This window comes from Diabrotica undecimpunctata, chromosome 8, assembly GCF_040954645.1.
Source record: "Diabrotica undecimpunctata isolate CICGRU chromosome 8, icDiaUnde3, whole genome shotgun sequence".
Classification (NCBI taxonomy): domain Eukaryota; kingdom Metazoa; phylum Arthropoda; class Insecta; order Coleoptera; family Chrysomelidae; genus Diabrotica; species Diabrotica undecimpunctata.
In genome coordinates, this window is record NC_092810.1 from 124,774,887 (window position 1) to 124,798,076 (window position 23,190).

Genomic DNA, 23,190 nt, shown 5'->3' on the forward strand with positions numbered 1-23,190 from the left:
CCTTGCCTCACTCCTCTATCTATGGAGACCGCCTCTGTCAATTGGTCATCCACTTTAATATTGGCTTTTTGGTTGTAATATAAATTATAAATGATTCTTAAGTCCCTATCATCTAACCCCACTTCTTTCAAGATGTTTATAAGTTTATCATGCTTTACTCTATCAGTTTATACTAAAACTTACAGTGACTTAAATCTCGCAGATACTCTACCAAAAGAATACCGAGATTCCGATCGTTTTACCTGTTGTAGCAATCCGATATCTTCAAGCAACTGTACTACCTTTGTAACGTAACTTTTTTGAATGGGAAGTGGATTATGGAAAGAGAAGAAGAAATTCCAGGTGCAAGTTGGTTCACCTTACAAACCGGCGCTCAGGTGTTTTAAAGAACACAACCGTGAGCTTTGGGGCGTGGGTCTATAGATTTGGGATGAGGGTATATTTTAAAAAACTTAGAATTAAGTAAATGTACAAATGAAAATGAGGGAATTTGGTACTAAAACAAAGAAGAAAAATAAAGGGCGCCATCTAATCTCAAGATTTTTTTTCACAGCTCCCATTCTTACGATAGTTTTAAATACGCTAATAGTAAATAATTCATATTTACATATTCAATTCTAAAATGTAATTAAATTATGTCTCGTTGGCTTGTTTAAATATAATAAAATTGCTGAAATACTCAAAAAGCGAAAATATCTTCCTGTTTACATGACTCGGTTTAAAAATACGAGTCCTGACATCAAGAGATTGCGAAATCTTCTTGTTTTATAGAAATAGCAAAGAAAAAATATATTAGTGGAAACTTTAAACCGCAGTTTTTCTGGATTAACTCTTCATATGCTTAACGCGAGAGTAAAAATAGGCAACGCTGATATGTTACAGACCTCTTGTTTTGTGACTGTACACCCACATAAATGCATACATTCATAAAACAGAATGTATTCAAATTAAGTTTTGTTTACAGTTTTATATATTTATCTTCAAATTTAACCTGTCGAAACAGTCCGCCATTTATATCAAAAATAATATATTAAGGTTGATTATCTGACGACATTTGTGCAAAATATGGTATTTTGAGTTATTTTTTTCGAATCTCCTTTTCATATTTAGTTTTTAATATGTATTGTGGCTCAATTAATGTGGAACACTATATATTTTGTGAAGTATTTTTAAAATTAAATCACTGTAGTCTTTTAAACCAAATGAAAAATAACAAATCCCCTGGCGATGACGGTGAAGCTATCGAAGCGATCAAACTATGTAGGTGGAAATAAAATTATCCAGGATTTGGTCAAGCTTTTCGCCGAATACATCTATCACGGAAAAACTCCTTCTCAATGGAATAATGCAGTCTTTACTTTATCACACAAGCAATGAGATATCTTCTTCTTTGAGTGCCTCTCCTATCGGAGATTGGATATCATTAGGGCGATTCTAATTTTATTTATTGCTGTTTTGAATAATTCGTTAGTGGTACAGCCAAACCACTCTCTTAAATTTCTCATCCAGGACATTCTTCTACGGCCTGGATTTCTGCGTCCTTGGATTTTTCCTTTATATTTTGTAGGAATGTGTACTTTTGTCCTCTCATCAGGCGGCCTAAGTATTCAAGTTTTCTCTCTTTTATATTCAGTATAACTTCTGGATCGTTATTTATTCTGCGTATTACCTCTTCATTTGTAATTTTATCTACCCAACTTATTTTTAGTATACGGAGGTAGCATCACATCTCGAAGCTTTCAAGATGTTTAACATTCCTCTGTTTAAGAGTCCATGCCTTAACACCGTAAAGCAAAGTACTGAATATATAGCATTTTAACATTCTAGTTCGTAGCTGAATACTAATATTACAATTACAAAATAATTTTTTCATTTTTATAAAGGTAGACCTGGCAATTTCAATATGTCTTTTTATCTCGTGATTTTGGTCACCTGTTTCATTGATGAGGGTTCCCAGGTATTTGTATTCACTTACTTTTTCTAGTTGGGTACCGTTTATTGCGATAATAGTGTCATATGTTGGATTCTTACTGAAGGTCATATATTTTGTTTTTTTGACGTTAATCCTTATGCCGTAGTTATTACATATCTCATTCATACTTTCAACTAGATGTTGTAGATCTTCCGCTGTTCTTGCCATTATCTCAATATCGTCAGCATATCGAATGTTATTGATAACTTCTCCATTGACTATTATCCCTTCGTTTGTATGTGAGAGAGCTTCTTGGCATATTTGTTCGCTGTAGATATTAAACAAGAGCGGTGACAATATACAACCCTGTCGTACTCCTCTACGTATTTCTATTTCGTCCGATGTTTGGTCTTCTATTTTTATATTAGCTCGCTGATTCCAGTAGGTACAGATTTAATATTATTTGTGTGTCTCTGGTGTCGATGTTCTTACCCTCCAGGATTTCTTTGAGTTTATTATGGCGTACTTTGTCAAAGGCCTTTTCAAAGTCTATAAAGCAAGCGCATACCTCTTGGTTAACATCTAGACATCTCTGTGTTAGGACGTTTAAGGCAAAGAGAGCTTCTCTTGTACCTAATCCTTTTCTGAATCCCATCTGTGTATCGTTAATATCGATATCTAACTTTTGATAGATTCGCTTATGGATGATTCTAAAAAATATTTTAAGCAGATCACTCATCAAGGAGACATAACAGATTTCAAAAACTACCGTCCTATCAGTTTGCTTTCACGCATATATAAACTTTTCACAAAAATTATAAAAAAAGACTAGACGTTAAATTAGACTTTTATCAGCCTAGAGAATAAGCTGGATTTAAATCGCAATACAGCACTAACGACCACTTACTAGTGATAAAGAACCTAATAGAAAAGTCTGCAGAATACAACAAACCATTGGCACTGATATTTGTGGAATACGAGAAAGCATTCGATACCATAAGGAATCAGAAAATGTTAAAAGCATTGATAGAATGCCGAATAGACTATCGCTACACTAACATAATTAAATATATCTACCAAAATGCCACAGCCAGCGTAAGACTATCTGAACAAAAAACCAATAAATTCTGTATACAGCGAGGAGTACGGCAAGGAGACACAGTCTCTCCAAAGCTATTCACGACGCTTTTAGAACATACTTGTAAGAAATCATATATCAACAAGCATGGTATTAACATAAATGGAAAGAAGCTCAGTCATTCGAGATTTGCAAATGACATCGTCCTTATGGCCGATCGTATGGATGATGCAATAATAATGTTTGAAAAATTAAACCACGCTTCCTTGGAGGTCGGACTAAAGATTAATATGAACGAGACGCAAATAATGACTAATATTGTGCTAATTCGAAATATTGCTGTTGATGGAAGGGATATTGTGCAGACTACATCGTATAAGTACCTAGGACATGAAATTCAGTTGGACAGAGATAACCAGACATGTGAGCTCCCAAGTCGCATAGGATTAGCCTGGGTAGCGTTTGGTAAATTAAACTATTAAACTATGTATTTAAATCGGATCTACCCATATGCCTCAAAAGGAAAATCTTTGACCAATGTGTGTTACATGTACTCACTTATGGAACGGAAACATTAACACTCACAAAAAAGGTAGTTAATAAGATTTGCGTGACTCAGATGGCTATGGAGCGCAAGATATTGGGTGTTTCTCTGAGAGACTGAATCCCAAACGAAGAAATACGTCGTAGAACAAAAACAACTGACGCTATCGAAAAAATCGCGTTGTTAAAATGGGATTGGGTAGGACACGTCGCCAGATTATCAGACAACCGATGGACAAAACGTATTTTAGAGTGGAGACCAAGGCAAAAAGCAATACGGAGCAGAGGACGCCCACTAACTAGATGGACTGACGACCTGACGCGTGTTAGCAATATCTGGATGCAAGCCGCACAAAACAGAGACAGATGGAAAGAGCTGAGGGAGACCTATGTCCAGTAGTGGACGCATACAGGTTAATGATGATGATGAGTCTTTCAAATAACCTCCAATACTTTATTAAATATTAACCTATCACCTACTAGCGTTACCATATGGTACCGGTTATATTTATATATATCATCATCATCATCATCATGTGCAGCTTTATCAACCGTTTCCAATTGCGGTGCAGCCTCCCTTATTTCAATGTTATTCTATATTCGACGATGTCTTAGTTATACGTTGTTCTAATAATGTGCGCTCATTTGCGCCCATATTTTTCTATCTTGTGCTATTCGAGACCACGTTGTTCCTGTTAATTTTCTAATATCATAATCCCATCTGAGATTTGGGCGCCTCTTTGGTCTCTTAGCGTTCCTGTGGTACCACATAGTTGTTCTAGTGGTCCATCTGTTATCTGTTCTTCTTGCCATATGTCCCTATATAAATATATATATATATATATATATATATATATATATATATATATATATATATATTTATATATATATATATATATATATATATATATATATAAATATATATATATATATATATATATATATATAAATGTTTTATTTAGACATGTGCTAAGATTCTAACATGAATGATGTCATTTAATTCTTTTAAGGCCGGTTTCACAATCAGTGGTTAACCATAGGGATTAAGGGTAAACTTTATCCATAGAATAATTCATAGATGCTATTTCACATTCACACATTCCGTTTTGGTCAGGTAACCTGTCCCGTTCTGAGGTTTCTTATTCATTTTTCTTGTATTGGTAGGCAATTATGGACAATAATCAGTATAGATTACGTTTGCTATAGACAATAATCAGTATATTTTACGTTTTTATGACAATGATCAGAATAGACATCTCAATTCTGCCAGTTTTAAACTATAAGAGACGTGAGACATTATTTTTCTGGCCCAATTGCAGAGTTTTGAGATAAATGAATTAAATAAAAATAAAATGCTACAATCAACTTTTTTCTTATCAGATTATCGTTGGAAATCCTGTGTCCTGATGTTCTCGATGAGCAAAACGGCACAGCACAACACACGGAGGCATCTTATTTTACCAATAAATAAATAAAAATAGATGTAATATTTACTAAGACAGACAGATTTGGACAACTGACGTGACCTCCAACTGCACTAGCGCCATCTACGTTGAGCTTTTCCGATTAACTGCCATTTGTAATTTTGTCGTGGTGCTCGTTCCATGAGAATTTTCGCGGTGTTCAAATAATATTCAGAAATATTTCCATTATTGTAAGGTTTAAATATTGTACTGGTGATTCTAGTTACTAATATAAATCCACTAAGTTTATTTACCGATAAGATTTAACCCTCTAACAGGCAAGACCGTCTTAAGATAGTCTTAGCATTTTAGCTTATAAAACACCGAATGTTTTTTGCTGCCAAAATGCATTCAGGAAATGCTTGAAGCTGAGACGACTAATGCATTTGTAAATGATATATATTTGTCACTGGATATTAGCAAAGTTGATCAACCAGCAGCTTCTTCAACATTAGTTTTGGATGATGTAGCGACCAAAACATTTGAAGTACAAAAACCATCTACATCCACTTCTAAAAATTCATGTTTTAAACCAGCCAAAAAAGCTCGATATCCATTGCCAACTCTTGAAGGTACTGGGCCATTAATTCAACCTAATGATGGTGGCTTTAATGGAGGAGGTAAGATTATATAAAAAAAATATTTATACGTTAAGTATAAATGTTTTTTTTTATTACAACTCCGAATACAATATCAAAAAACTCGAAAGAGCTTTCCAAATTGACATTCAGCACAACGAAAGACGAAATAAGACATTAAATTGGTATAACGCTGTACATATCCATATATTGGTATCCCAACATAAATAGTTATTGGGGAAACAATGCTTTCGTGCCAATTCAAAACTGTATGACATCTAAACGATTTATTGCCATTAAGATGTATTTATCCTTTCAAGATGAATCACAACGAAAGAAGAAAGATGAACCAGGATTCCATTCATTATATCGGATTCGTACGTTAGCTAACACACTGAATGACAGGTTTAAGTCCATCCCCAAAACGGCTAGACTTTGTGTTAATGAACAGATGTGCTCTACAAAAATGAGTCGTACAAATGGGGTGTGAAATTGTTTGTTCCATGTAATTCACGTGGTTTTGCCTATCGTTTCGAAATTTACAATGGTGCCGGAGATAATGTAATCTTGCTTGGTACACCAGACCTAGGAGCAACATCAAATGTTGTGGTTCGTTTATCGTAGAAGATTCATCATATCTTGTATTTTGACAACTTCTATACTTCGCTTCCTTTTTTGATATATTTACGTGCAAGACGAATTTATAGTTTAGGCACAGTAAGAGGTAATTAAACTTTCCATAGTTTCTATTATTCAAAATGATACATGTGTTAATTGTTTATTTGTAACTAATCGTATACCATCGTGTAAACTGCCGACTGATAGTGAAGTAAATAAAGAAAGTAGAGGGTTTTTTCAAAGAATGCACGACCTCAAGTTATGGGATCAGCTTAAACACTTTATTATGGAAAGATAACAAATGTTTCCGCCTGGCATCGACATAAATATATTGGCATTAAACCTTTTATAAGAACCACTCCAAATCAACAAAAAGTAAAAGTACCTCGGTATGACAGGAAGCAAAGAAAACAAATCGAAGTTGATTGTCCACAAAGCATACGTGAATATAATGCTCATATGGGAGGAGTCTATTTGATGGATGGTCGTATGAGTCCATATTACATTCGAGCTAAAAGCAGAAATATTATGATTCGGATATTTTATCATTTTGTCGACATGGCCGCCATAAACGCATTTATGCTATACAAACGTACATGTGCCGAAAAGGCAAATAATTTCAGTGGATGTTGCGGAGAAGAGAGGCTTATATCTTTTCCAGAATTTTGTGAAGAAATTTTATCTGACCTTGTTCCTGTCAAGGAAAAACGAAATGTAGGTCGACCATCATCAGCTTAAAATGGTGAACCCAGTTCTTCTGGTAAAACTAGTTCATCTAGTGTTGAAAAAAGAACGGTTCATCAAGTTACTGATGTACGTTTTGATGTCGAAAACCATTTTCCAGTTTGGGTAAATAGAAAAGGCAAGAAGAGGTGTAAGCTGTGTAAAAAATCTGATACGCAGCCTGTATTTTTCAAATGTGACCTCCACTTATGCGGTACAGTCGATAAAAATTGTTTTTGGTATTACCACCATCAAAAATAACATGTTCTATACTCATTTTTCTTAATAAAACTTGTGGACTTTTGCCTATATTTACTTGAAATAAAAAATTATCAACTTTAACAGATAATTTACGATCTTGCCTGTTAGAGGGTTAAATTTTACTTAATTTATCGAATTTAAACGATGGAATATGTCAACTGTTATATTTTTATTTGTTAATGCGTGTTAGACAGCAGGCCCTAACTTCGGTTTTCAAATACGTTAAACAATTAAATTTATCTTAATTTACATAATCTTTTATAATTAATACATACACAATTAAAATAAATATACATATTTCTTTTATAATAAAAAATTATATAATTAAGATTTAAAAACTTTTTGCACGAAGTTCACAAATTGAAATATGTTAGAGAAAAATAAACAACTATATGTACAAGATAATTTCATTCTTACATTAAAACATATCATTCAAATATTTATTATTTAAACAAGCAGTTTATGCTACTATACACGAGTCACAGATTCCTAAAAATTTGACAATGAGAGTTTTATAACATATTTTTATAAAATATATTTACATTACAATTTCTTCTTACTTTTCATCTAATACATTAATCTTCATTGAGCTTTGAAAAAATATATTTATTTTATATCGTTAAAAAGATACAACGTAAGCAAACCATGGAACAATGCTTAAAATACGTCATTATCACGAATCATGCGCATATTTATTTGTGGCAATAAGGAAAGTATTTGGAAAAGACTTGTGGCCTAATTTTTCAAATATTACTTATCTCGTTTAAAATAGATTGAAAAACAATTAGGTACATGTTTTGTTTACAATCACACACGTAAGTAAATTTTTTGTAAGGAATCACGTAAGTAAATTTATTTGTTTTTAACAATAACGAATTGACCTATTTTTTCAAATATAATTTATCTCTTTACAAATTAATTCACTATTTTTCTCTATTACTGCAGAATAAGTTCATATATGTATATTTAAGTAATTTATATATATATATATATATATATATATATATATATAAATTTAAATTTAAAACACGTTAAAAGTTAACTTGAAGCGTTTATTTGAAAAATAACACATGTCCATTTTTTACAAATTTGACTTTATATGTTGTTCGCCTAGAATAGTAGTTTCTTTATCGACCTAACACAATCAGTTGTGTAAAAATCCCAGATGTCCGGAGTAAATTACATAGAAAATTCGGATAGTTTTAGAAAAACAACAGGTGTCCATGCGGTTTATTGTAAAAGCAACACTTGTCCCATCTTAAAGCTAATTTACAATTTGAGAAGTAAAAAGTACAAGTAAGAAGTGACAAGTGACAACTGACAAGAAGGTGTTATGTAAGAAGTCACAAGTAAAGGTTCACTCAGTGCAAAGTTCTTTCTGACATGTTCAAAGTAACCGCGTCAGTGCACATTGGAGGAGGAACTACGTTTACAAATACGGAACATTATAAGAGAGATAGTTGAAGTGATAGCATAGGAAATTCAAAGTGATTTTCAACCATATGGTTGCACTGATTTCAAAGTACACTGCGGCACGTTCCTTGCCTTTTACATACGAATGAACGATGTTACCGAGTGGTTACATTGTGTGTCGAAAAGGAAGTAACAGTCGTGAAACACAGAGTTGAAAATAACTACTCGTTTCATCTATTCGTTTTGGCGGTCACAGGTGACGTTTGAGGTTATGGTAGTGGTTTTAGGTAAGTTTATTTACGATTTGAAAGATTTTATTATTCAAACTTATTCAGACCTACTATTCAATGTTTCTACCATTACGTGCATACATTATTTGTAGTATTTGATATTGAATTGCATCTGAAAATCAAATGTATCCATCTGGTTACTTTGCCCCCTAACGATTTTTTAATTTTCAGTAAATATGGATATGGAAAATTTGTTGACAGAAATACCAACTCGCTCTTTTTACGGAAAAAATAAGTGTAGATTGCCGCCAGTAGATCCTACCATATTTGATGGGTCTGATACTTCTGATGATGAAAAGCCTTTTTTGAAATCTATACAGAAACCGGTAGAAAGATAATGGTATCATCATTATCAAATGGGTTGACAATAAATGTGTGTAACTTGGTGGCACAGCCTATGGAGGGAGTCGAGCCAACGAGTTCAGTAAAAAGGTAGTGCAAAACTCTAAAATGAAAATCGATATTGTATGTCCATCTGTAATAACAAACTACAACAAGCACATGGGTGGTGTAGATAAAGCCAATGCGCTAATGGGTCTTTACAAAACGCCGTGTAAAGCTAAGCGATGGTATTATTCAATATTTGCCTATATTCTGGATATAAGCGTCGTAAATGCTTGGCTTATCTATCATAATGATTGTGAGGTTTTAAATATAAAAAAATATAAACCTTTAAAAGTTTTTCAAAAAGAGCTTGCATCCTCATTAGCTAATGCCGGGAAAGAATGTCGACGTGGTAGACCTAGCTCTTTGAATATGGTTTCAATAGAAAAAATTAGGGGAAAAAAGGGAGGTGTAGGTACTGTCAAAAGGGTACAAGCCGATTTCAGTGTGAAAAATGTAATGCTAGACTTTGTAGCACAGATAAAAAAAATGTTTTGTGTCATTTCCTAAGTAGATAAGTTATGTCTTAAAACATAACCATGAATGGTCAATGTGACCATATGGTTACATTATCAAATTTTTTTATTTGCAATATATTTGTTATAAATCAAATGTTTTTACGTTATTTTGTCCCTTTTAACACCCCAGTCAAATTTTCAAATTGGTCATTTAAGATATACGCCTTTGCCCGATAAAGGGTTATATTAATACGCAATATGAAAAGTTAATTAAAAGTTCCAATGAATTTTTATTTTCGGAAATTTATAAGGTGGCTACTTTATTTGTCGTTTAGTGTATATAATTATATTCTCAATAAATACTGTTATTCCAACTTAAAAAAAACTTCTAACCATTATCAAAAAATTCAAAATTCTGGTGGGAAGGTTAATGCTTTGATTTTGAAAAATATTTTTATTTATTTATTTATTTATTTATTAATGCAATAAAATTGTACTGTACTAACAAATACTATTTAGATATAGACGTACATTTTCGTTAATATACCTGCCTAGTGAGTAACCAAATCAAAATTTGTTAAATAGACTCATATAAACATTGCTATCGAGCAATAGTTTTTGCAAAGTAGGTTTTTACACTAACTTTCTGGTCTTTAATATACCTTTTAAATATTCAATTACCAACAGTCGTGTCTTTATCACCTAAATTGCAAGTTTTGATAGGGTACACAACATATAAATTTTTGTGCGCGATGTTTTCGGTTTTTAAAACTAGTTCATTTCTTAATACTGTAAAACATATATGAAACGTGGACAGTACCAATTTTATTAGTGTTCTGTGATTTTTAGTCCGATTATTTGTTTATGTCATATACAGAACTATCTTATTTTTTTTGTGTTGTAAGTTTTGTTGTCGTTCTATAAATTTGGTGATATTGGATCAAACGACTGTATTTGGTAAGTAAAAGCTTTCACAAATTTCTTAGGCGAGAAGTAAAAATTAATAAAGAAATAATCTGATACTTCATCTTTTTATATTTGTTAATAATTTGATATTTCAAAGGGATACTTCTTCTATATTCCATACATTTTAAGATATGCGTATTGATTTATGAATGTTGACATTAACTCAATACGATCCCTGTATTGCTCTTTTTATGATGTCTCTCCATATATCCCAATTTTATGTGGCACGTATAGTCTAGGCGGATTCTGTCGAAAAGCAGACCACAACGGTTATTTTCCATAAAAGTCCTTTTTTTTGCTGGATTCACTACAGAATGTACAGGTTTTTTTGCAGTTTCGCGACTGTATATACACACTGTAAAAACATTAAGAGACTTTTGATTATTTTTGATTCATCCCGTACAGTTAGCCAAGATTTTGCGTACAAAAATACAGACGCTATCGAACAATTAGACGGTTAATACATTATTGCAAACAAGATTTTTTTAATACACTGTATGTTAACAATGAAGCATATAGAGATGGGTGTTTTTCATTAAAATTGCAGATCGCTTGAGTAATTATCGCTCACACGTAGAGTCAACTGGTAAAAAATATTCCTCGAACTAACCGCCGTTTTTGCAGTCAGTAGGAGAGAGTCGTTTCATCAGCCGAGCAAGACAGTCGTGTCTTAGATAGTGGTGAGACTGCTCCGCCATTACGTTCAGTATGAAAGAGTCGTTCCATTGGCCTAACAAGGTAGTCGTGTCTAAGTTAGGGGTTAAGGCCGCTCCGCAGTCAGAAGAGAGTCGTTCCATCGGCCTAACAAGATAGTCGTGTCTGAGTTAGAGGTAAAGCCCACTTCGCAGTCGAAAGAGAGTCGTTCAATTGGCCAAAGAAGACAGTCGTGTCTTAGTTAGGAGTGTAGGCTGCTCCGCCATCATCAATACTTTTGTGGTTGCTGTAATCGAAGAAATCTAACCTAACCAAATCTAACCTTAACTTAACCCAACATCACCCAACCCAACCAAACCTGACCCAACCTAACCTAAATAAAACTAATCAATATAAAATATATTAATAAGTGTTTATTATAAAATATATGAATTCCCTTCCAGAGCTATGAGATGACCTACCCACGACCTACGGACGTCGTTAAATCATTTCGCAGCCCAGTAAGGGAACTCAACCTAACCTAACCGAACCTAATCCAAACACAACTAATTAAGATAAAAATTAATGGGTGTACATTACTAAGATAAAATATTTGAGTTCCCCTCCTGGGGAGCCTAAGCTAAACACAAAACAGTATCCCTGTGCAGGGTCGATACGGATAATCGTAAAGTGCTAAATTTTTTTTTGTTTGCCTAATTGATAAATTTCAGTAAGGGCCTAACAAGGTATTCATATTGGACGTATAACAGACAGACGGTGGGCGAAATCTTTTTTATAATTTATTAATTCTTCGGCACTTTTAACTGGCATTCGACCTGCTCAAAACCACATTATATAAAATACTGGTACTTACAGTCCTTCAAAAAATGTACTGATGCATAAGGGATACATCTTCTTATATTTTACAATTAAATTGTTCTTTAATTAAGCCAAAATTTTGCAAATATTCGATTAATTCCGCATCGGTTTTTTTGTGTAATATTGGTTACATCAGTAATAGAAGGCACATTCATTTTTCAGGAATAAAAGCAAAACATAAAGTAAACTTTTCTTGATATTTGTAAATTACATCCAGAAATTTAATTTCTTTAATTTTTTTTATTGAGTTTATTGTGTCTCAACTACAAGATTATTGACACTGGGTGAATTTTGTTACTATACATTTTACATTACATTAGGTATAATTTACAATAAAGATAATATGTAAAAGAGGAAGTAATAAAAAAGAAAACGCTAAACTTTGTAATACAAGTTCGTTTCTCGAAGAAAATCTAGTACATTCTAAACAAGCTCTAATTGGCTGAGGATCACATTGTGATATGAGGTCACAGGAGTACAGGTGACTTCTCCAAAGCCATCAGATGTCCATGTGTTAGCCGTGTGTGAGCAATTCTTAGCCTGCGAACGATTAATTTGTTTCTTCTACTTAAGTTAGGTAGCTGAAAGGTTTCAATGGTAGGTTTTATTTTGTGTAATTTCGAGGTTGAATTCTTTCGTTGGTTTTGCGAGGACTTTTTGATTTAGAACCTGAAAAGCGGTTTCAGATCTGATGCTAATTGACAAGATTTGATCTCTGATTTGGTTGAAATTGCTTCTTTTGCATCAGTATCAGCAGTCTCATTACCTAAAATGCCAACGTAAGAAGGAATCCAGATTAATGTTATGTTTAATCCAGAAGAAGTGAGACAGTTTGTTGCTTCATGTATGGCATGAACTAATGGATGTTCGGAATATATATTTTTAATGGAATCGATGGAGGATATCGAATCTGTACATATTGCAGTGTTCTTGGCTTTAGTTTGGTTACATAATCCTTTTAATGCTTGTAGGATAGCGTATAGCGTTTTTGTATGGATAAAGGTGGATTGTTAAAGGCAGAACTTCTGAATAATATTATTTGAAGTTGTTACAGAATATCCAATACTTGTCTCAGTTTTAAATGCATCTGTGAAGAGAATCTCGACAAGTTTGTGTTGACCAGCTCTAGAAAATATTACCTTAGAATTTGGCTGTTGGTTTCATTTTTTTGTGATAATTATTAAGCAAATTGTTAATTTTTGGTATGTTATTAATCCATGGAGAAGTTGATGACAGTATATGAGTACCTGTTATTGAAAAATCAACAGGTCGTGATAGGAGAAGTAAACTTTGAGGTAATGTCTGGTATTTATCATTAGGCTCACAATTATAGGTTTGTAAATTGGCTTATATATAGAGTTTAGGGTTGTTTTGATTCAAAGACACTCTAGCAAAGTATGTCAAAAGAAGTTGTTGCCTGCGAAGCAAAAGGTGAAGTTCACCTATTTCACAGCGAAGACTTTCGGCGACTAAAACATAGGTTATATTAGCAAAATTTATTGCTCTGGTGAATATCAACCACTATTTCATTATAATCCAGTATTCTAATATAAAAAAGATTAGCAGAAGCATATAATTCTGTTTTACATTAATAGAGAATGCTTTAAATTTATAAACATTTTTTTCAAATTATACGTACCTTTCAAGTACAAATACATTTTTAATAAAAATAGGAAACGTCATATTTGAAATCCTTGTCGTCTGAGACGTCAATTAAAAAAAAGATCAAAATCGGATTAAAGGAATCCGAGAAAATAAAATTTTTGGAGCGCCTTGTGATTTTGAACTCGCCGATTCACTTTTTGTTCGGCGTGCCGAGCGGCTACTTCCTCTCTTCTTCCCATGTTCTTCTATCAGTTATGGTTAGGCGGCAACTACTTCGATATCTCAACAACCAAAAAACCAAATGCATTCAAAGATCTATGATTATTGTACAAATTTTTAAATTGATATGTGTAAAACTAGCGAAGTTATTTTATTTATTTATAAGCCAAAAAATTGTTTTCAACTACCAAATATTCCCTAGGCTAACCTAATTAACCGATTTCAATTTTACAAAGAGGGTTTCAAAATTCTTAACTATTTAAAATGCTTATTTTGAGGGTAGCATAATTTTGCAATTTTGCAATTTTTTGCGAACTGTGAATTGAAAAATTATTATGAAAAAACTATTAAACATTTCTTTACGAAATTTAGCACATATTCCAGTCGCATTATAGAATGTTTCTTGGCGGAATGTCTAAGAAAGCTGTAAGTTATGTTTTCAACCTGTAAGGGGTCGCAAAAATGTAAAGGAAAAACTTAATTTTTTTGCACTTTTCCCAATTATTGCTATTTTTAAACAATAAACATTTTATTACTATTAAAGCCTGTCTAAGATGTTTACGTGAACTCAATGATTTTTTTCACAGATAGACTGGGGTATTATGGTCAAACAAACTACTTATATTCTATTATGGCAGGCCTATCAATATTGTTTCCTTTTTTTTACAATACACATTAAATGCATTATTTAGGATTTATCTTTCGGTGACTAATAGCAACTACTTTATTGAGTAATGACAAACTGTTTACCTTTGTACATTTATAGCTTTTTTATCACCTATCGTGTTGCTCGTGTAGTTTTTAAATAACCAAATCGCAGTAATGACCTCAACGAGCAATATTCTAGTAACACACACAGATATATACAGGGTGAGTCATGAGGAACTTTACATACTTCTACCATATGTAGAGTCCCTCAGAGATCATATCATGTGGCCACTAAAAAATGTCAACTCCTCTTCTTTATTAATTAACAGGGTGATTTGTGTAATTGACCATTTATTTCATTTTACTGTAGTGTTTATACGGCTCATTTGATTTTTTTAATTTTTGCATGATACAGTACACTACTATCAAGAATTCGACTGGTATTAGCTAAACTAAAAAATTCCAGGACTGGCTTTGGAAAAATTAATTTAGGGATTCGTATTAAATATTACACCCTGTATAATTTTTTTTAAAATGCAATAAGTGATTTTCAAACTACATAAATAGCCAATAAAAACGACATATGCGACAATGTTGTCGCACTTTTATTAAATTTTTAGTGAACGATCAAATCTTACCAAAAATAGAACAACCATAATGAAGTATCAAATTATAAGGTATTAATTTAAACAAATGTTATAAATTTCAAACATTTTAATTAAAATGAGTTCCTACAACATAATCTAATACGTGTATTATCTCACTACTATGTCACTTTGTATTATCTCTACCATAGAATCAATTGTTTTTCAATTTTAAATTTTTACTCATAGATCGTATTGGGGCATTATTTTCGATAAATAATAAATTAAATTGATTAAAAAGTCAAACCTCTTGTATGTGTTAGTTTTTGTTGATTGTAAATGATTAAAATTTTATGTCAAAAATTAATACCTTGCATCAACTGTACTAAATAAAAATAAATCTAAAAAAGTTTAAAATGAAGGTTGGCGTTGACCGTTTGACGTTTCTTGATATTTTATACCCATTGTCATTATTGTCATTATCAATTGTTATTTATGTGTACAAGAATACATATTTCTTCTGTCATATCTACGTTAAGTACATTGTGTTAGTTTTGGTAGAGCTTTTGTTACTTTCGTTCAAAATGCCACATCAGCTTTCGACCACAGAATATGCAGACATAATATTTGTTTATGGATTCTGTAATAAGAATGGTAGGGCTGCTAGTAGAGAATATCGCAGGAGATTTCCTAATCGTCGAACTCCCAGTCATCCAACATTTGGGTCAGTTTTTAATTATTTGCGAGAAAATGGCACTTTTCCTAGTGGAACAACAGAGCGACATGTAGATGAAGCGCAGCAAGATGACATTATGGACGCCGTTACTATGAACCCTACAATAAGCACTAGACAAGTAAGTCGAGAACTCAATGTTACTCAATCAAAAGTAAGTAGAGTCTTACAAAAAAATAATCTATACCCATATCACATTCAAATGGTTCAGCGACTACATGCTGGAGATGAGATCGATAGGTTGGAATTTTGTAGATGGATTAACAATAATCGACCAACGCTATACAGGACACTATTTACAGATGAAGCCCAATTTACTAGAGACGGGATAAATAATTCACGAAATTCACATGTGTGGGCAGAAGAAAATCCCCATGCTATTCGATAACGTCGTTCTCAGTTAATGTTTTCGGTTAACGTGTGGATTGGTGTCATAAATAACCAATAAGTAGGTCCTCACTTTTTTGATGATCCTTTAACAGGGCAGGTCTATTTGAACTTTCTACAAAATATTTTGCCGAATTTGCTTGCCAACGCGAACGTTGCTATCCGAGGGATGTATTTTCAGCATGATGGGACACCCCCACACTTTTTACTGGCAGTGAGACAACATCTCAATAATGTTTATGGCAACAGGTGGATAGGACGTGCAGATCCTATTTCGTGGCCTTCAAGATCCCCTGATTTCAATCCCGTTGATTACCATATTTGGGGACGATTGAAGCAACTAGTTTACGCAGTGAATATTAATAACCGACAACAATTAATTGATAGAATTATACATTGTTGTAATACTATTAGAAACGATCCCCAGAGTATCCGTAATTCAATACGTCAATTAACAATTCGGCAACAAAAATGTGTACAGGCTGCAGGGTTCCATTTCGAAAATCTATTTTGAATTATTTTTATTTTGTTACCATTATTGTATCTTTTCCAGTTCTAATTTATGGGTTTATCATAACTATGTACATATTTTTAGTTTTTTTTTTAAATTGTTCTTCGTTATTGTTAGTAGTTACTGTTTTTTGTTGTGCAGTGACTCAGTTTATCATTTCAATTAAAATGTTTGAAATTTATAACATTTGTTTAAATTAATTAACTTATAATTTGATACTTCATAATGGTTGTTCTATTTTTGGTAAGATTTGATCGTTCACTAAAAATTTAATAAAACTGCGACAACATTGTCGCATATGTCGTTTTCATTGGCTATTTATGTAGTTTGAAAATCACTTATTGCATTAAAAAAAAAATATATACAGTGTGTAATATTTAATACGAATCCCTAAATTAATTTTTCCAAAGCCAGTCCTGGAATTTTTTAGTTTAGCTAATACCAGTCGAATGCTTGATAGTAGTGTACTGTATCATGCAAAAATTAAAAAAATCAAATGAGCCGTATAAACACTACAGTAAAATGAAATAAATAGTCAATTACACAAATCACCCTGTTAATTAATAAAGAAGAGGAGTTGACATTTTTTAGTGGCCACATGATATGCTCCCTGAGGGACTCTACATATGGTAGAAGTATGTAAAGTTCCTCATGACTCACCCTGTATATATATATATATATATATATATATATATATATATATATTGATTTCTAGTATCAGCAATCGGTCTATAGCAATCTACAGACCAATTGCTGATACTATAAATCAATATTTAACACAGTACGGCCGAAAATAATTTGAAAAATATATAAAATTTTACCCCCCAGAAACTTTGGTTAATTGATGAAGTAATCGTATTTTATAAGGATGAAATTTATCGAATTTTATAAACGCTAGATGCCGATACACCAGATGCACGAGATAGTTATGTGATCGACTGTCGATTATCCATTTGTAAATGATCCAATACTGCCACTTCAACTGCCTCATTTCGCACTCGATGGTCTACTTCGTGTTTTGTGTTGTTAACATTACTTGTAGCTTCAAACTTATCAGTTGAATATTTAACGTATTGGTGACTTACGTTGTTTTCTGGGTATTTTGTATTAAAGATCCTTGCCGTAAAGATTGTTGTTTTGGAGGTCACTAAGAACATTTAATTGATTAAAATTTTATGTTCTTCTTGTTACTACTGATATTCAACCAATAACTTAGTTAAATCCAAAATTATCTTCAAAGTTATTTAAATTAAAAAAAAATCGAATGTCTGTAGAAAAAAAAATACCTTTCAAATGATGTGCCACTCGATCGCACTTGCTATTTAAAAAACAACTGGGGGTTGATCATGGGCGAATCAAGGGCCGATTTTCGGGTGGCATAAACGTTTTTGAGGGGTCTGAGAGAAATTTTTTAAAAATTAGGACTATAATGGTGAGTTGTAAGGCACTTTTCACACACTTTTGAGTGCCATAAAGACATTCAAAATGTATCGTTAGTAACGTATTTTTATTTGTCTAGTACCGAAAAATCAGCAAATTTTAACCTAAAACCCCATAGTGCAAGTCCAACAATTGCAAAGAGATGTAGTTTAGTTTATGAAATTAAAATAGTATAAAAAAGGCGAATAATATTGGTCGTTTAGTGATGCAAGCGGGCGTACTGTCTCGCCCTTTGTCCAACATTTTGTTCCGCCGGAAAGGACGGGCCGGGGGACAGGATGGCGATTTTTCTGCGAGTAAATAAATTTATTATTTGACAATCTCGACTTAAAAAATAAAATTAATACTGACCAAAATAAGGGCAAAGAATGCAATCTTATTAAAACTATCTTTGCAGTTAGATCTTATATCTTTCAAAGTCGATATCGCATTGAGAACAGGCTTAGTCGCTAGGTTAGCATCCAGAGATTTTGTTTGCAGAAGCCGGCTTAGTGGCAATGTTAATTTTAGTATGTCAATCAGTGACATCATTGACACTAGAAACTCAAATGTTCATAAAGAATTAAGCGAAGTTGATGCAAGTGCAGCAGTCTTGGGATCCTTCCATGTTGAGATAGATGTTACTGCTTTAATTATATATAAAATTCCAGATATGAACTGAATTACGCTTTTATGGCGCTCAACCCATCTTGTTTTTGCATAAACTTGGTAAATTTTGTCCTAGTTTTAGTTTTAAAACTTCATTTCTCTTGGCTGACGTAATGATGTTACTGACTTCATTGTTCGCACTGTCTTTGTGATGAACTATACATTAATAGAAGTTAAAAGGGACTTGTTTAAAATATGATTTATTCAAAAACATCTAACTACGGCCATCTAATTTGTTGCGGCCATTTTCATTTCTGTTACTGCACAAGGTAGGATAGGAGAAGCATTTCCCAAGGCTTCTCCTATCAGGCGTTGTTCTTCCCCTCTTTCTTGATTTTCACTAATTATTTTTATGTTCTCATAAGCGTCAATGAACTTGACAAAGTTTTCACGAATGTTGTTATTGTGTATGTAACTCAAATTTAGAAAAAAAAACTAAAAACGTTTGAAATGCAAATATTTAAATTTATATTTTTTTTAATTCTTGGTGGGAAGGGGCATAACCCCCCGGGCGTCCTCTCTGGATCCTTTTGAGGGCATAAATTGTTACATGAAAATTTGTCTTCCTCCCAATACAAATTAACGTGTTTTCTTAAATTTTGGTATATATATTAAATTTGGTATAACTTGGTGCATAAATCAATTTATAAATGGTTTTCCCGTACCCAACGAGTGGAAAATTGCTTATATTTCAGAGGGATATCAGTCACTAGTACATTCAGCCGTTTGTATGGAGAGAATAATTAGAGACCACATTGAGAAGGAATACAAAGACCAAGAGGAAGAAGAACAATCCGGTTTTCGAACAGGAAGAAGCTGTACTGATAATACTTCTGCCTCAAACAACTAATAGAAAAAAAATTAAGCACAAATCAAGAAACCCACCTCATATTTATTGACCTGCAGAAGGCGTACGATACAGTTCCTGTAAACAAACTCTGGAACATGTTACGACAGACGAATATTAGTGTCACCTTAATAAAAGCCTTAAGAAATTTGTATGAAGGGTCAACATCACAAATAAAAAATGGAAACAGACTATCGCAAAGCTTCCTGGTTAATAAAGGTCTACGTCAGGGGTGTTGTGTATCACCGACCTTGTTTAAAATATATGTTGCAAAAGCATTGAAAGAGTGGAAACGAAAATGCAGAGGCATGGGCGTAGACTTTGGAGAGATTTGCTTGTATACATTGCAGTTTGCTGATGACCAGGTTGTTATAGCAAACGATAAAGATGATCTGGAGTACATGGCAAGGAAATTACCAAAATATTATAGAATATGTACTATCGGTATATTATAATATAATATTCGGTACAATAAGTACCGAACTATCGAACATCACATTAGAAAATAACGAAATCGTCATGCCCTGCGACCATTACATATACCTAGGAATCGTTTTTGATACAACGGGGAAAGATGATAAAGAAATAAAGAGAAGAATAACACAATCCAGAAAAACAATAGGTTCTCTAAACAGCGTACTGTGGAGTCATGAAATAGGAAAAAGAAGAAAACACAATATCTACGAATCTCTTATTAAAAGCAGTCTATTGTACGGAGCGGAAACTTGGCGAATAACCGAAAACAACACAAGAAAACTGGAGGCAGTAGAAATGGACGCTTTTAGAAGATCAGTAAGAGTGTCTAGTAGAAAGAGAATACGTAATGATGAGATAAGACAGCGAATAGGGGTTGACGGCTCTCTAACAAAAGACATAGAAAGAAAACAGCTGATATGGTACGGACACGCCCAGAGGATGAATAACTCAAGACTCCCAAAAATAATTATGCAATGGATACCACCAAACCGCAGAAAGAGAGGAAGACCCAAGAAATCTTGGAGAGAGGGAGTAACGAAGGCGATGAGCGCAAGAGATATTAGTGAGGGCCAATGGGATGATATAGTGTCATGGAAATTAGGCATCGGACAACGTCGCAAGATGTTTTAAAACCGATTGATATGTATGGTATAACTATTTCGGCCACCCCAATGAAAAACACAGTATTTGCAGAAATATACTTTTCGAGAGAAACGCACTTAACTTTAAAAGATTTTGTTTGCAGAAGCCGGCTTAGTGGCAATGTTAATTTTAGTATGTCAATCAGTGACATCATTGACACTAGAAACTCAAATGTTCATAAAGAATTAAGCGAAGTTGATGCAAGTGCAGCAGTCTTGGGATCCTTCCATGTTGAGATAGATGTTACTGCTTTAATTATATATAAAATTCCAGATATGAACTGAATTACGCTTTTATGGCGCTCAACCCATCTTGTTTTTGCATAAACTTGGTAAATTTTGTCCTAGTTTTAGTTTTAAAACTTCATTTCTCTTGGCTGACGTAATGATGTTACTGACTTCATTGTTCGCACTGTCTTTGTGATGAACTATACATTAATAGAAGTTAAAAGGGACTTGTTTAAAATATGATTTATTCAAAAACATCTAACTACGGCCATCTAATTTGTTGCGGCCATTTTCATTTCTGTTACTGCACAAGGTAGGATAGGAGAAGCATTTCCCAAGGCTTCTCCTATCAGGCGTTGTTCTTCCCCTCTTTCTTGATTTTCACTAATTATTTTTATGTTCTCATAAGCGTCAATGAACTTGACAAAGTTTTCACGAATGTTGTTATTGTGTATGTAACTCAAATTTAGAAAAAAAAACTAAAAACGTTTGAAATGCAAATATTTAAATTTATATTTTTTTTAATTCTTGGTGGGAAGGGGCATAACCCCCCGGGCGTCCTCTCTGGATCCTTTTGAGGGCATAAATTGTTACATGAAAATTTGTCTTCCTCCCAATACAAATTAACGTGTTTTCTTAAATTTTGAAGAAACTATTGGTTACTGAGTTTCCCGGGGAGGGGTCAAATTTTCGTTGTAACACACTGTATAGTACCATTATGAGTAAGGATCCTTTTCCTGCTCATTCTATTGTACTGATGTCGGTGCCGATGTGGAGGTATGTCGCACCAGTTTCGTATGTCTCGCGTTTTTAAAAGATTATATTTGTCTCCTCTTAAAATACATTTGAGTCGATTTAGATTCAATACCACTAGAAGATATCGTCTTGCTAGCTTATTCACTCAAACACAACACTCAAAAATTACTTTGCACTAATGAAAACAAACATTCAATTATAATCTCGCCTTGAGTGTTTCGTTAATAGTAGGTCCCTGCTGTATCAACTTGCCCGCCTATCAACGTGCCCCGGTCTCCCCTAAAAGTACTTCTGTAAGTATTTGTTTCATATCATAAAAATATCAGTCTATAGAAAAGGATAAAGTGCCAACTGAAGATCCCTAATTTTTACAGCTTACTATAATTTTTATAGTCTTACAATTATTTCCCTATCCAATATTTATTAATATTGGCTTTGGCTCTTTAATTTGCAGTGTTTGATTGTCCAAAGAATTATTGAATAACTGGTGTTTTAATTAAAATGGCATGTGCTTTGTTGCATATTATCTGTATGACTATTTGAATAATTTTATAAATAGAAAATTTTCACTACAATTGAAATGTTGCCCACCTGCAATATTTAAATGATTCATACGTAAAACAGTACTTTAGATGGTCCAACATATGTTAATATCATTAAGTAAGGTTTTATTACAACCATTGTTTTCACCTTAAAATAAGTACAATGGAAATTACCAGTTTTAATACCTTAAACATATTGTTTTGTTTAGTCCAAGAATGTCAGTATTTATAACCAAATTTACCTAATGGACACATATTGGTATTAGAGATCAGAATAATCAACGCTTTTAATCTGTTTGGGGTATAACTTGGTGCATAAATCAATTTATAAATGGTTTTCCCGTACCCAACGAGTGGAAAATTGCTTATATTTCAGAGGGATATCAGTCACTAGTACATTCAGCCGTTTGTATGGAGAGAATAATTAGAGACCACATTGAGGAGGAATACAAAGACCAAGAGGAAGAAGAACAATCCGGTTTTCGAACAGGAAGAAGCTGTACTGATAATACTTCTGCCTCAAACAACTAATAGAAAAAAAATTAAGCACAAATCAAGAAACCCACCTCATATTTATTGACCTGCAGAAGGCGTACGATACAGTTCCTGTAAACAAACTCTGGAACATGTTACGACAGACGAATATTAGTGTCACCTTAATAAAAGCCTTAAGAAATTTGTATGAAGGGTCAACATCACAAATAAAAAATGGAAACAGACTATCG

General features: G+C 33.1%; 1 protein-coding gene across 1 annotated transcript in view; it reads left to right on the top strand.

Annotated features, from left to right (window-relative positions):
• The first annotated feature begins 10,428 nt into the window (after nucleotides 1-10,428).
• LOC140447949 (UNC93-like protein) overlaps nucleotides 10,429-23,190 on the top strand; it is a 285,521-nt gene continuing 272,759 nt past the window's right edge. The window contains exon 1 of the mRNA XM_072540914.1: nucleotides 10,429-10,678. The gene's annotated coding sequence lies outside the window, so the exon portion shown is untranslated. The remainder of the gene's footprint in view (nucleotides 10,679-23,190) is intronic.